Genomic DNA, 14,966 nt, shown 5'->3' with positions numbered 1-14,966 from the left:
ACTTCGAGTCAAGACTGACTATTTTCAATATATCCGGCATTACAACAATAGTCAGCCTAATTAATATCTATCCGTTACACTGCCCTCCGCCTAATCTTGTTCGTCCTGAACAAGTTCCAATTCTTTTCCATGGTAAGGTGCTAGTGTCTCGAGATGTATCGCTTTTAATTTTTGCTCTTCGGTTGTCTTTTTCTTTTGACTCATTAATTCCAAATTTGTTTGTAGCTTCGGTGATAATCCTTTCTTCCTTTGTTGATTATAAAACAGCAAAAAGTCGCCATTTTAAAAAACCCTTTATTGTCGGCCTCATCTCGAAAAGCTCGAAGGTGTGATTCATTTCGCTCTTCTGTTCCTGGAGCACCTCCAGCCCCGTGTACAGCTCTATATTAGTCTCGGATATAGTGGCATTCAGGTCGTTGATCTTTTGTGTTTCTTTTAGGGCCATTTTTTCTTTGTGCTGGAGGGTATGGGCTTTGCTGGTCAGTTCTTTTTGGCTGCTGGTCATTTCTTCGTTAAATTTGGTCATCTGATGTGAAGGTTACTCGACGAGGATCGTTCTGCCTGCGGCTCGGATTTGAGCTGCTCTGAAATTTGCTGGAGACATTCCACCAACTGGGAGGACTCGCTCCAGATTCTGCATAATCCTTGTTAATCTTCTCCAGTGCTACATTTGTGGCTTCCAGCTGTCTGTTCTTCGACTCCACTTTCGCCTGGCTGGAGACGAGAGCTGCTGCAGTTTTTCTTGTCTGGACATATAGATCAGCGATCTGCTCCTACAGCTTGGCCACTGCCTAGTTCCCGTTGGCAGCACTCGAATTCGGATAAATTTTGTTCTTGCTTGTGCTTCTCCTGATCCGCCAATCTCAGACAGCTGATGCTCCACTTTCTGCATCTGCTGTTCGTGCTTCTTCATCGCCTCCTTCGTTTGATTGAGCTCATCAAGGCGCTGCTGAAGCTGAACGTCTCTAGACTCGGAGGTCTCTAGTATCAACTTTTTGATATACCCTTGTTCCTGTGATGATTTCTGCTCTATGGACCAGGATCCCGGTCTTTTTTGTCAATATCGAAATCTTCTCTCCATATGACCCTTTTGGTTGTAAATGAAGCATCTTCCCTTGATTATTCCTAGTAATTGGGCTCTTGTCGGTCGATTACTTCAGCTCGTACAATATGCACTTTTGGGGATGTGATATTTGACAGGTCAGTGCTTGACTGACCGCTTCCTCATACGTTTTTCTCTGCATCAAAACCATTGCGCGGAGTTCCTTTCAGAAAGTCGGTTGGGGTATCATTGTAAGTCAGGAGTGAGAGTCGCTCTATGTCTGTCGAACTCTTGAAGCGACTCTCCGTAACTTCCCTGCCCTTCAGTTCCAAGCTATGAACTTCTCGCATGTGTTCACCGAATTGCCGAATTCCTTTATCAAGACGTGTGATCTCTTCATCCAGACGCTGAACTGCTTCTGAGGTTTTCTGGAGTTTCTTGTCAACGCTGTCCCATTTCTCTTCCATCTGCTTTGTCATAGCTTCTAATTTCTGTGATTGAGCATCACCTTGATTCTTCACTTGATCCTCCACTTCCATTATCATTTGTTGCTGTTGGACATAATGACCCTTCTCCTGCAGCATCATCTGTTGTTGTAGGTCACCTTGGCCCTTCATCTGTAACATCATCTGTTGCTGTTGCAACATCATTTGTTGCAACATCGCCATAATTTGGCCATTGTCTGCCACCGGCTGCTTCTCCTCCACTGTCGACCGGGACCCTTGCTCATCCAAGAACTCATAATCCTCGAAATTGAGGCCTACTCTCTCTATTGCAGATTTTAACCGTAGCTGAGGTTCAGCTTTCAAACCACTTGTCGATAAACCCCGCTCAGCTAATTCCTTCTTCAACTGTTCAACTTTTAGCTCTCCATATTCGTATGTCCATTCGTTACAATATACTCTGTCCCTATAATTCCCAAAGATTTCTGTACCTCATGGAATGTCGCATGGCGTTCTCGAAATAGCCAATCCTCCACAGCAACAATTTGTCTTAGTACAACAACCGTTTTTAAACGACCTCAAGAGATTAATCCTGATTGAATTCATTGTACAGTGGCAAAGCATGGAGCTTTATCAATATAAGGTAAACTAAGCTGATCTAAGCATTCTTAGCTTAATAATCAACATCCAATATGGTAAAAAATCAGGCTTATCACAAAAAATACGAAAAATATTTATAAAAAGTGACCTAGACACACTCGTATTTTATACGTAAACGCCTGAATCGGTAACGAACTCAATATAAAGCCGCATGCTCTCTCTGTCTTTTTGATATCGCGAAACTGTAACAGTCAGATATCGCAAGAGTCTGGATACAAAATCTGATTTCTCTAGCTTTTCTAGTTCCCGAGATATAGGCTCTCATCAAGATGGACGAGCGGATAGACACACATGGCTATAATAACTCGGCTGTTGATGTTGATCAATAATATATACCCATATATATATACCCTATATAAAAATCAGTTGGTTACCGGTAGTATTATAGCACTCCTGAACGGCTAGAACGAATTGGATATTTTTTTAAACAAAGTTCGTAAGAGTGTCGAAAAATGTAAAAACTCAAGGGAATAGCCACGAGTCGAAAATAAAGTAAATCACTCATAGCTCAGAGTTGTTCAGAACAATACATAAATAATACAATACAATAAATACACAGAAAAAAAAATTTGGGTCGAAGGCATTAGCTCATTATAGCTTTCTAAATTAATAACTTCTGAATTTTATTTTTAACTTAATTACATTTTTCAAAAATTAAAAAAAGAATTCTCTTAAAGTTTATCTACTAGTTGTATTCTCCATTCTTCATATATACGGCGTGGTCATGTATGAACGTCTTTACAATAACCTTAAACCGTCCTCTGAAAGGTATCTCGAGATGCTAGGGCGCCAGCCATGGAGGCGATTCAGAACTTGTTGGGGAGGAATAATGTTCTGCCTGCCTTTCCTATTAAGTTTTTATATTATGGCTTCTTAGCTTCATAGTTAGTTGGACTGATGTCTGCGGAAATACGATCAACAAATAATGATAGAGATGACAGACTGATACAAGAGAAGAGACCCTGGTGATTTAGTTTTCAATAAATTATACTGTCTTCCAGCACCCGTTTCGCAATGGATACGTCTTTATGAAAACAAACTATGAAAAAGTCATCAGCATACTGAAACAGTAACCAGTTATGACTGTTAATATCATGTAGTTCGGCTGTGTAAAGGTTGAAAAGGGTTGGGCTGAGACAGCTACCCTGGCTAACACCTCTGTTCACCTCTACCTCGCTTTTGCCCTTTATGAGAATTCGTCTGTTAAGGAAGCTGGAGATCCAAGCCGTGAGGCTTGTATTGAACCGCATATCCCTCATCCTGTGCTCGAGTGTGTCCACTCTTACGCAGTCGAACGCTCTTTGTAGATCTAGACAAGCTGCGACAACCTGACAACACCTCGCTTTCAGCGCCAGAACTTTGTTGATAAGGTCGTTGATGCAAAGAGCCGTGGACCTGTTTCTCCTGAAGGCATATGACCTGACCGGCAGCAGGTCACAGTTTGCTATGTGCTCGTCCAAAAGTGGGTACCACTTTTATCCTGCGCCAGACTTCAGAGATGACGCCACTCAGCCATACCTTATTTATAATTTCAAAAAGCTTTTGAAGCATCCTGAACGAGATGCCATCAGGGCCTCTAGCCGAATAAGGGTTCCTGGTTTTTAGGAAGGCCAGGAATTCTTCCAGTTCCAGGGGTTCGGGGTGGTCTGGTCCTAACAAAGGGGCAGGAATTTTCTTAGGGGGCCTACTGTTTGACGTGGATGGGGTTACTTTAACTTTGAAAAAGTTTTTGCCATCTTCGTTCGTCCATTTGATCCCTACATTTTTGATTTGACCGTATTTTTGTATGTTCTTCACCCTGCTCCACATAGAGGGCGATGAAGAGACCTCTTCTGTAAACTTGGAAAAGTTGCTCTTTCTAAGATTTTTTACGTGATTTTGTAGATTTTTGTCAGCTTCTAAGGTTGCTCTAGCATCAGCCAATTTTTCGGTGAGGTAGAATTTTTGCCTGCAAGCGTTTCTCACGCGAAAAAGTTTTTCCGTTTCCTCGTTCCACCATTTCTTAGCAACGTAATTGTTCTTGCTTGGGAATGTGACCGTGTTTTTTAAGGTCAGGGATTTCACTTTTTCATTGAGCTCCTCCAGATTTGAGAAGTCACTTGCACCCAGAATTCGGGCTATTCTGTTGTGAAGGATCTTCTTGCCTTGGAGGGGGGCATTTAGGCCTTGCACTGATATTACAATTGGGAAGTGGTTGCTGTTCGTAATTTTTGTTTTAAGGACTTGCCAGTTAATAGTTCCATTTCTGTAGTTCGAAAAAGAAAGGTCAAGAACAGAGAATTGAGATGGGCTCCTGGAGAAGGTTGGGGAACCGTCGTTTAGGCAGATAAATCCGGCCTCTCGGGTGGAATTCTCAATGCTGCGACCCTTGCGATCACAGATCGAATTTTCCCAGATAGAAGACTTAGCGTTGAAGTCCCCGCCCACTATTGAGGGTATGTCAAGCGAAGCCGCTAGTTCGAAAACCTTTTTTGTGCCCGATTTAAACTGTGAAACTGTTGTTGATGGCGGTGCATATATGCTAAAAATATTGAAATTGCTCTTGAGGTTTAATGTTTTTATTCCTAAAATTTCCAAGTCGTTCTCTATTTTTAAAATGCTGAATTGAATGTTTTTCCTGACGTAGATGCCAACCCCGCCGTAGACGTCCTCTCTGGGCTTGCAGAAAAAGTTATATTCTAAAATGCTGCAGTCCGCGTTGTTCAGCACCCAAATCTCTGAGAGGATGGCAATATCTATTGCGTTGTTGTCTAGGAACATTGAGAGGAGCTGTTTGTTGTTGTTGTGTGTCAGGAACGCTGTGAGTTTGGCTCCTAGTGCGTTTAGCTTATCCTGGGCCAGAGAAGATGCCACGGATGAAGATCTAACAAATTTCTCGCTCATTTGGACGCAGTCTGAGTTTATTGAGTTCTTCCACTCTGCCATGTTGGCTGCTGCCTTGGCCGCAGCCTTGCCTTTTACAATCACTGTAAAATAAACGAGGGGAAGTTTGGGAGTTGCTGTTGCGACCGCAACTCTACATTTATACCCGATACATTGTCAGTATGGCTACATTGAGCGACAAAGATTGCGTGCGGGAGAGACAGTAAACGTGTCTGAACGTGTCTTTTGGCTATAAAAATAGTCCGATGTGATCCAGATTCAGCAATCTGGTAGATATGGTCGTTTTCTATGATTGTGCGTTTTTAATTTTCTGGTGTCTTCTAAATTGTGGATACCACAGATTTTCGTTCCTTGTAGGAGCGGAAGGGTGTGGTGCGAAATTTAGAAATTTATTTCTAACAGTGGGATCTAAAAGGAGTGTGGACACCAAATTTGGTTCCTATAGCTCTTATAGTCTCTGAGATCTAGGCGCTCACGTTTAGCGATAGGCAGAGCCGACCATGAAACGTGTGTGTTAGAGAGAGACAGAGCAAGAGAAAACAAAATTGTTTTCTTCATTCTGGTTACAATAATAATACGATCTGGTTCAGATTCCACCGTCTAGAAGATATAGTCATGCTCTACGATTCTGCGCTTTTGGTTTTCTCGTAGCTTTGAAATTGTGGATACCACTGATTTTCGTCCATTGTGGGGGCAGAAGAGGGCGAGGCGGATTTTTGAAATACACTTATAACAGTGACATTTCACAGAAGTCTAGATACAAAATGTCGTTGCTCTTGCTCTTATAGTCTTTGAGCACTAGGAGCTCATAGGGACGGACAGACAGACATTGCTCTATCGACTCAGCTATTGATGTTGATAATGAATATATACACTTTATGGGGTCGGAAACGCTTCCTTCTGGACGTGTAACATCCATTTTCACCACAAATCTAATATACCCCTATACTCATTTTGCGTATCGGGTATAAAAATATTATCGTTACGAGGGTCAGCTACAGCACTCAACTAAATTATTAGATCGATTGCTAAAATAAGATTTCCGACATGCTCAATCATTTCCTAAAGGAAGAAATACAAATTCTCTCCAGCCGGCGGGAGAAAACGCGCCGTACAATACGTGATCATCTAAAATATAAAACTTCAAACGAATCATAGGTTCGCCAGCTTCTAATCAACAGCTTTACTATCAAAACGCCTTCCCAATAAATAATGATGAGCACCATCAAACATGGCAAAGATGCTGTCAGTAAATGTGACTGCAAAGGCAGAATATATAGCAGCTTAATAGATGCACTACGTAAAGTAGAAAGATACCTTGCGGTGACAGACTCATTGAATTTGTAGCGAAATTAGCTCGTAAGCAATAAAATTTAATAGCAGTTTATTGACTGACAGATGTTATTATTGGAGTGATACCGAAAAATAATAGAGTAGAATGATCTCCATGCCTATACTGGTCGATTATGATGGATGATCTTCATCTTCATAAACAATTTCATATTACCTTCTCAGGGTATAAAAATGTTAGAAACACGGAAACTTACACTCTGTTAAGTAAGAGTATGCACGGTTGAATTTAAACACAAATTTATATAACAAAAACCATTGTTTTTGCAATCATCTCAATAGTTTTTCAGGTCGCGCCCCTGAATCAGTAAAGATTTGGAACCTTTCAGTGGAAATCGAGTTTGACGACACCATTTGTTGTTCGTACAACTAATCAAAACTATGCTTTAAAAAGCGTTCCCATAGCCATTGAGCCAAGTTATTTAAAGTCATCGAAACCAGTTCACCAGAACAACTTAATCATGGATTAGTGATGGATATTTTACGATTGTGCTGTTGAACGCATAGGATTAGTGATTATGATACATGAATTTAGCTCAATACTTCGGTTTTACGAAGAATAATTCCAATTTGACGCGACTGTTTTTTGGTCCGAGTCGCGAAGCCTGGCGTCCGGTTCACTAGCACTAGAAAACATGATACATGACACCTGATATATGATGTATGATACATTGTGCTGGTGCACGTGCACAGTTTCAGTAGTCTTATATCGATAAACCCAGTTAAAAACAAGTTATTTTGGTTTTCCAATGCATTTGTGATCAGATAGGCAGGACCTTGGGTACCTTGAATACTGACAAAGAAGCATTACATCGCACATATATTACATTATTTATAATTTTAGGAAAAATGGAAAGAGGAGATATTCTCTGCAACCTCTTTGAAAAAATCAGATTAATCTTTTATTATTCATAGAGTTTTTGCGGTAACTGCTCTTACCTCAAAAGCTGCAGAACAAATTTTTTGAAATGGTAAAACTTTTTGTAGCACTTTTGGAACTTAGAAGTAATATTTTCAAGACAAGTCATTATCAGCCTTTTTTTTACTGCTGGGAACAGAAAAATTATGTTAGGTGAGGGCGTGTTTTGGAAGCTGTGTGAGATCTCGGATTGTCTAAGTAAAGTACAACCACATGACCAATTGTTGTTGAGCATTTTCAGAAAGAACAAGCGACCATTTGGTTTGAAATGCTACCTTTTGACGACTTTTGCGGCATTAGACTCGCGTTAAAATACCCATACCGTCGATTGAACAAAAAAAAATAACAAAATTTCATGCAATATTCGATACATTGTTACGTTTTTACAGTTCGTATTCAGGATTGAGAATGGAGATAGAGATTTACTCTCTACTTAAACAGGAAAACTTTAAGTTGTTATATGTTGTTCTAAATAACTTCGAGTCAAGACTAACTATTTTCAATATATCCGGCATTACAACAATAGTCAGGCTACTTAATATCTATCCGTTACACTGCCCTCCGCCTAATCTTGTTCGTCCTGAACAAGTTCCAATTCTTTTCCATGGTAAGGTGCTAGTGTCTCGAGATGTATCGCTTTTAATTTTTGCTCTTCGGTTGTCTTTTTCTTTTGACTCATTAATTCCAAATTTGTTTGTAGCTTCGGTGATAATCCTTTCTTCCTTTGTTGATTATAAAACAGCAAAAAGTCGCCATTTTAAAAAACCCTTTATTGTCGGCCTCATCTCGAAAAGCTCGAAGGTGTGATTCATTTCGCTCTTCTGTTCCTGGAGCACCTCCAGCCCCGTGTACAGCTCTATATTAGTCTCGGATATAGTGGCATTCAGGTCGTTGATCTTTTGTGTTTCTTTTAGGGCCATTTTTTCTTTGTGCTGGAGGGTATGGGCTTTGCTGGTCAGTTCTTTTTGGCTGCTGGTCATTTCTTCGTTAAATTTGGTCATCTGATGTGAAGGTTACTCGACGAGGATCGTTCTGCCTGCGGCTCGGATTTGAGCTGCTCTGAAATTTGCTGGAGACATTCCACCAACTGGGAGGACTCGCTCCAGATTCTGCATAATCCTTGTTAATCTTCTCCAGTGCTACATTTGTGGCTTCCAGCTGTCTGTTCTTCGACTCCACTTTCGCCTGGCTGGAGACGAGAGCTGCTGCAGTTTTTCTTGTCTGGACATATAGATCAGCGATCTGCTCCTACAGCTTGGCCACTGCCTAGTTCCCGTTGGCAGCACTCGAATTCGGATAAATTTTGTTCTTGCTTGTGCTTCTCCTGATCCGCCAATCTCAGACAGCTGATGCTCCACTTTCTGCATCTGCTGTTCGTGCTTCTTCATCGCCTCCTTCGTTTGATTGAGCTCATCAAGGCGCTGCTGAAGCTGAACGTCTCTAGACTCGGAGGTCTCTAGTATCAACTTTTTGATATACCCTTGTTCCTGTGATGATTTCTGCTCTATGGACCAGGATCCCGGTCTTTTTTGTCAATATCGAAATCTTCTCTCCATATGACCCTTTTGGTTGTAAATGAAGCATCTTCCCTTGATTATTCCTAGTAATTGGGCTCTTGTCGGTCGATTACTTCAGCTCGTACAATATGCACTTTTGGGGATGTGATATTTGACAGGTCAGTGCTTGACTGACCGCTTCCTCATACGTTTTTCTCTGCATCAAAACCATTGCGCGGAGTTCCTTTCAGAAAGTCGGTTGGGGTATCATTGTAAGTCAGGAGTGAGAGTCGCTCTATGTCTGTCGAACTCTTGAAGCGACTCTCCGTAACTTCCCTGCCCTTCAGTTCCAAGCTATGAACTTCTCGCATGTGTTCACCGAATTGCCGAATTCCTTTATCAAGACGTGTGATCTCTTCATCCAGACGCTGAACTGCTTCTGAGGTTTCCTGGAGTTTCTTGTCAACGCTGTCCCATTTCTCTTCCATCTGCTTTGTCATAGCTTCTAATTTCTGTGATTGAGCATCACCTTGATTCTTCACTTGATCCTCCACTTCCATTATCATTTGTTGCTGTTGGACATAATGACCCTTCTCCTGCAGCATCATCTGTTGTTGTAGGTCACCTTGGCCCTTCATCTGTAACATCATCTGTTGCTGTTGCAACATCATTTGTTGCAACATCGCCATCATTTGACCATTGTCTGCCACCGGCTGCTTCTCCTCCACTGTCGACCGGGACCCTTGCTCATCCAAGAACTCATAATCCTCGAAATTGAGGCCTACTCTCTCTATTGCAGATTTTAACCGTAGCTGAGGTTCAGCTTTCAAACCACTTGTCGATAAACCCCGCTCAGCTAATTCCTTCTTCAACTGTTCAACTTTTAGCTCTCCATATTCGTATGTCCATTCGTTACAATATACTCTGTCCCTATAATTCCCAAAGATTTCTGTACCTCATGGAATGTCGCATGGCGTTCTCGAAATAGCCAATCCTCCACAGCAACAATTTGTCTTAGTACAACAACCGTTTTAAAACGACCTCAAGAGATTAATCCTGATTGAATTCATTGTACAGTGGCAAAGCATGGAGCTTTATCAATATAAGGTAAACTAAGCTGATCTAAGCATTCTTAGCTTAAAAATCAACATCCAATATGGTAAAAAATCAGGCTTATCACAAAAAATACGAAAAATATTTATAAAAAGTGACCTAGACACACTCGTATTTTATACGTAAACGCCTGAATCGGTAACGAACTCAATATAAAGCCGCATGCTCTCTCTGTCTTTTTGATATCGCGAAACTGTAACAGTCAGATATCGCAAGAGTCTGGATACAAAATCTGATTTCTCTAGCTTTTCTAGTTCCCGAGATATAGGCTCTCATCAAGATGGACGAGCGGATAGACACACATGGCTATAATAACTCGGCTGTTGATGTTGATCAATAATATATACCCATATATATATACCCTATATAAAAATCAGTTGGTTACCGGTAGTATTATAGCACTCCTGAACGGCTAGACCGAATTGGATATTTTTTTAAACAAAGTTCGTAAGAGTGTCGAAAAATGTAAAAACTCAAGGGAATAGCCACGAGTCGAAAATAAAGTAAATCACTCATAGCTCAGAGTTGTTCAGAACAATACATAAATAATACAATACAATAAATACACAGAAAAAAAAATTTGGGTCGAAGGCATTAGCTCATTATAGCTTTCTAAATTAATAACTTCTGAATTTTATTTTTAACTTAATTACATTTTTCAAAAATTAAAAAAAGAATTCTCTTAAAGTTTATCTACTAGTTGTATTCTCCATTCTTCATATATACGGCGTGGTCATGTATGAACGTCTTTACAATAACCTTAAACCGTCCTCTGAAAGGTATCTCGAGATGCTAGGGCGCCAGCCATGGAGGCGATTCAGAACTTGTTGGGGAGGAATAATGTTCTGCCTGCCTTTCCTATTAAGTTTTTATATTATGGCTTCTTAGCTTCATAGTTAGTTGGACTGATGTCTGCGGAAATACGATCAACAAATAATGATAGAGATGACAGACTGATACAAGAGAAGAGACCCTGGTGATTTAGTTTTCAATAAATTATACTGTTTTCCAGCACCCGTTTCGCAATGGATACGTCTTTATGAAAACAAACTATGAAAAAGTCATCAGCATACTGAAACAGTAACCAGTTATGACTGTTAATATCATGTAGTTCGGCTGTGTAAAGGTTGAAAAGGGTTGGGCTGAGACAGCTACCCTGGCTAACACCTCTGTTCACCTCTACCTCGCTTTTGCCCTTTATGAGAATTCGTCTGTTAAGGAAGCTGGAGATCCAAGCCGTGAGGCTTGTATTGAACCGCATATCCCTCATCCTGTGCTCGAGTGTGTCCACTCTTACGCAGTCGAACGCTCTTTGTAGATCTAGACAAGCTGCGACAACCTGACAACACCTCGCTTTCAGCGCCAGAACTTTGTTGATAAGGTCGTTGATGCAAAGAGCCGTGGACCTGTTTCTCCTGAAGGCATATGACCTGACCGGCAGCAGGTCACAGTTTGCTATGTGCTCGTCCAAAAGTGGGTACCACTTTTATCCTGCGCCAGACTTCAGAGATGACGCCACTCAGCCATACCTTATTTATAATTTCAAAAAGCTTTTGAAGCATCCTGAACGAGATGCCATCAGGGCCTCTAGCCGAATAAGGGTTCCTGGTTTTTAGGAAGGCCAGGAATTCTTCCAGTTCCAGGGGTTCGGGGTGGTCTGGTCCTAACAAAGGGGCAGGAATTTTCTTAGGGGGCCTACTGTTTGACGTGGATGGGGTTACTTTAACTTTGAAAAAGTTTTTGCCATCTTCGTTCGTCCATTTGATCCCTACATTTTTGATTTGACCGTATTTTTGTATGTTCTTCACCCTGCTCCACATAGAGGGCGATGAAGAGACCTCTTCTGTAAACTTGGAAAAGTTGCTCTTTCTAAGATTTTTTACGTGATTTTGTAGATTTTTGTCAGCTTCTAAGGTTGCTCTAGCATCAGCCAATTTTTCGGTGAGGTAGAATTTTTGCCTGCAAGCGTTTCTCACGCGAAAAAGTTTTTCCGTTTCCTCGTTCCACCATTTCTTAGCAACGTAATTGTTCTTGCTTGGGAATGTGACCGTGTTTTTTAAGGTCAGGGATTTCACTTTTTCATTGAGCTCCTCCAGATTTGAGAAGTCACTTGCACCCAGAATTCGGGCTATTCTGTTGTGAAGGATCTTCTTGCCTTGGAGGGGGGCATTTAGGCCTTGCACTGATATTACAATTGGGAAGTGCTTGCTGTTCGTAATTTTTGTTTTAAGGACTTGCCAGTTAATAGTTCCATTTCTGTAGTTCGAAAAAGAAAGGTCAAGAACAGAGAATTGAGATGGGCTCCTGGAGAAGGTTGGGGAACCGTCGTTTAGGCAGATAAATCCGGCCTCTCGGGTGGAATTCTCAATGCTGCGACCCTTGCGATCACAGATCGAATTTTCCCAGATAGAAGACTTAGCGTTGAAGTCCCCGCCCACTATTGAGGGTATGTCAAGCGAAGCCGCGAATTCGAAAACCTTTTTTGTGCCCGATTTAAACTGTGAAACTGTTGTTGATGGCGGTGCATATATGCTAAAAATATTGAAATTGCTCTTGAGGTTTAATGTTTTTATTCCTAAAATTTCCAAGTCGTTCTCTATTTTTAAAATGCTGAATTGAATGTTTTTCCTGACGTAGATGCCAACCCCGCCGTAGACGTCCTCTCTGGGCTTGCAGAAAAAGTTATATTCTAAAATGCTGCAGTCCGCGTTGTTCAGCACCCAAATCTCTGAGAGGATGGCAATATCTATTGCGTTGTTGTCTAGGAACATTGAGAGGAGCTGTTTGTTGTTGTTGTGTGTCAGGAACGCTGTGAGTTTGGCTCCTAGTGCGTTTAGCTTATCCTGGGCCAGAGAAGATGCCACGGATGAAGATCTAACAAATTTCTCGCTCATTTGGACGCAGTCTGAGTTTATTGAGTTCTTCCACTCTGCCATGTTGGCTGCTGCCTTGGCCGCCTCTGCGTTCCGGGCGGCAACCCTATTGGATTTGGTCACTTCCGCGAAAGAGGTGACAGAATGAATTTCCCTGGCGGACTCTGAGCTGTTTTTTAGGAGTTCAGGGGAGCGGTTAGACTGTCAACTGGGTCTGGGAAATTCCCCTTGATCCCTTAGGTTGGGGAAAGTCTATCAAAAAGGATCGGATATCTAGCCTTGACCTCAGCTCTAGTTAGGTTTTCTAGTGTCATACACTTTTGAATGGCGTACGCTTTTTTCCTGGCCTCACACTGCGGGTGGGTGGCAGCATGTTCCCCCTTGCAGTTAGCACAGGCCAGCCCTGAGCAGATAATATCCTTGCTGTGATCTTTTCCGCATTTGAAGCATTTCGCTCCACTCTTGCAATGTTGCGCTAGATGGCCAAACCTAAAGCACCTGAAACATTGAATACGCTGAACAAAAGGTTTCACTTCTACTTTAGAATATAGAAACTTGATTTTGGTTGGTAACTGCTCTCCTCTGAACCAGAGTTTCACCCTGCCAGTAGGTACGCGTTCCCCCGATGCTCTATCCCTTCGCGTAATCCGAACTATCTCCTCAATTGGGATGTCCGAGGTTACAAGCTCTGCTAGCTGTTCCTCCGAGTAGTGCCCGGGGATCCCAAAAATTAATCCTGCTTTTTGGACGAAGTGCCTAAAGATTCGGGTTGAGTACCCTTGAGCAGCGAAAACACTGTTTTCCACTAACCCGTTTGCACACTCCGCCGACCCGCACACAATCTTGCACCTGCCATAGCCCATTCTAGCAACCTCCTCGATATCGCTAATGCCCTGTTTCAGCAGCAGATCGGATAGATCAAACTGGTTTATAGCATTTCTGGCATTATTCGCACTCATTTAGTCGATACAAACAATGTATGGGCCTTTATGCCCCTCATAATACTTTTTAGCGATGATTTTACGGTTGTTTCCGTTTTTTGTACTCACGGAAGCCAAACAAACCGCGTCAGTCTTCTCTCTCTCTTTCGTCGTAGAAATGTTTGCTGTCATGCTTATTGTCGTGTTCGTGGACATGTTTGTCGACACGTTCATCGACAAGTTTGGTTTCTTGCACAGCAGTTTAGAAGCCAAAAGATGCGGAGCCGTTTTTGCCGCCATCTTTACTCCTACCGGCATGGCGGATTTAGCTTCTCCTTCCCTTTTTTTCCGCGTTTCCATGCGAATTTTAACTCCCGTCGCCTTCTCCGTGGCCATCCTTGTCTTACCTATGCTTGCCATGCTTCCCAGGGTCCAGACGGAGTTCCAAGAGCCGTTTTAAGGGTTATTCCGGATCGCCATGCGGTAAATTTCAGGTTTTTCGACTTAATTAATGAAGCTTTGGGAATTTCTTCGCGCCGTCTTCGTAGGCGTGTGAGGCGCCCCCAGAAGCTACGAAAAATGTCTTTTTGATTAGAACTATCAGCGAATGACTTGAAATATGTTAATTTTTTTTCCTTCCGCAAACAATTTTAGCTTCGCGCTATTTCAGTGTTGAGCAACGTCGTCATATATATCTTTTTGTTTTTCACTGAATGTGATTTTGGCAGTCACGCGTTAGCGTTGGATAAAACATCCCAATGACACCAATAGCCCATGAACGGAGAAATCGCCGCCAATATTATATTAATCCATACTATATGCGGTAAAGAAATAGCATCAAGTAATTTTGTCTTCATTATTGAATTTTTCTACCCGGCTTGTTTGTTTGCTTCCCTCCATTTTTGTTGCGCCTGCATGTTCGCTACATGAATACTTAATTTTCTGGTATAAATCGGTATCTTTTCTAATTACTGAGTACAGTGTTTCATAATGCTAAAGAATTATAAGAACTCAGTGGGAAGCCACCAAGTTTTTTAAATTCCCTAACATGGCTGCCATTACCAGGGTCGAATGACGAAGTTGAAGTTGGCTGTTTTTAGCCCTGTCCCGGTGCATGCTGCAATTCTAAAACATAACCTACCAGACAAATACTTTAAAATAATATAAATAAATGGGTTATATTATAAGAGTAATCAAGATAATATGCATGAGCTCACATTGAAGATTAATCATTTCAGGAAAAAACCATTCGTCTTATTATTCTAGG

This window comes from Drosophila miranda, chromosome XR, assembly GCF_003369915.1.
Source record: "Drosophila miranda strain MSH22 chromosome XR, D.miranda_PacBio2.1, whole genome shotgun sequence".
Lineage (NCBI taxonomy): Eukaryota > Metazoa > Arthropoda > Insecta > Diptera > Drosophilidae > Drosophila > Drosophila miranda.
Note: the sequence above shows the minus strand (reverse complement) of the source record.